This window comes from Echinops telfairi, unplaced genomic scaffold (assembly GCF_000313985.2).
Source record: "Echinops telfairi isolate 266 unplaced genomic scaffold, ASM31398v2 ScPeMD7_3533;HRSCAF=4204_0, whole genome shotgun sequence".
Classification (NCBI taxonomy): Eukaryota; Metazoa; Chordata; class Mammalia; order Afrosoricida; family Tenrecidae; genus Echinops; species Echinops telfairi.
Window position 1 is genome coordinate 76,805,472 of NW_022107431.1, and position 1,460 is coordinate 76,806,931.

Consider the following 1,460-nt stretch of genomic DNA (forward strand, 5'->3'; position numbering starts at 1 on the left):
GCTTTGTCAAAGGAGTAATTCCTTGCTCTGGTTCAATAAAGACGGGAGAATCTGCAGTTTGACCACAGAGCTGACGATCTTGCCCTACTGAGGTCCCAATCATACTTGAATTATTCCTCTCTAAATTACAGTCCTAAGCCAACATTGTCTCCTTTCTTGGTACATCAGTTTGCAATGGTGCCCAGCAGTCCCTCCTTGTACTGCTGTGTTGCCTGGGACGTCCAGGAACATACACGCAGTAACCTGCAGGATGTATTGCTCATCGCAGAGCATATGCCCTATTGCCAGAGTTACATGGCCATCGGCTGCTTCCTAAAACCTAAACCACAGCTTCAAAAATCGTTGAGCAGGAAGAGGAATCACTCCAGGGGAATTATAGGCCTTTGAAATGACTTTCACTTCTTGTAGGTATTTTGAAGAAACACTATTAGCCATTCCAACATCTGTTAGGATATTGCCAGTTAGGAAATATACATACAAGTCTTAGCAAAAGTCTAGGGTTATCCAGATTCTACAAGCAAACTTAGAGCCAACGTTTGCTATTTTTTGTTGAATAAAATCAACTGGCAAATGAGCACATTCAACTTCATTCCGCCTACTCTTTTCTTTCACTGCCTTGTACCCAATGAGAATGGGAAGAAGAAGAAAGGCGGGGAGGGGGGGAGTCTTCCACTGGTTCAGGAAGGTGAGGAGGAGGAGGAGGAAGAAGGGAGCCAGGGAGAGAATTCAGAGTATAGGTTGCTATTACAATGGCGGCATGCAGGGTGTTTGTGTGTGTGCCCCTGCAGAACAGTGACAGAGCCTACTTACATCCCAGATCCCGATCTTAACTGGGGATCAAATCAATACCTCGAAGCCAGCGGCACAGAATGAAAATGACCGTGCAAAAGCATGGCTGTAGATCCAATCACACCAACTCCTCACGGGTCGGCCAAGGAGCAGTGCATGCGGGTTGTTCTTAGTTCATGCCGTCTGATCTACTGGTCAGTGGTCATGTGTCAGTTCACCCAGGAATGTACTCAGGGACCATAAGAAAATGGAAGCAGTGGTCACGACAATGGAAGAGAAAAAAGTTAGCCCTGGTCCGACTCAGCTGAGACACCTTCAGAGGGGCTTCAGATAGTTTATGGAAAATGTCAACAATCTTTTCATGCCATTTGATCTCAATCATGAGAAAGTATGAGTTTCTATGCGACACCCCCCCACACACACACACACACACAGGTAGAGTTAATCTCACAAGGTTGCTCTTATTCTTCGGGGCTGTCGAGTCGGTGAAGACTCGGAGCCTCCCGGCGTAGGAACAACAGGACGAGCACGGCCCAGGCCCGGCCTTCATCACAACTGCTCTCATGTTGGAGCCCGTCGTTGCAGCCGCTGAGTCCGTCAGCTCAGCGGGGTCTTCCTCTGCTCCGCCCCCCTCTACTTCACCAAGACAGAAGTCCCTTCCCACGGACAGT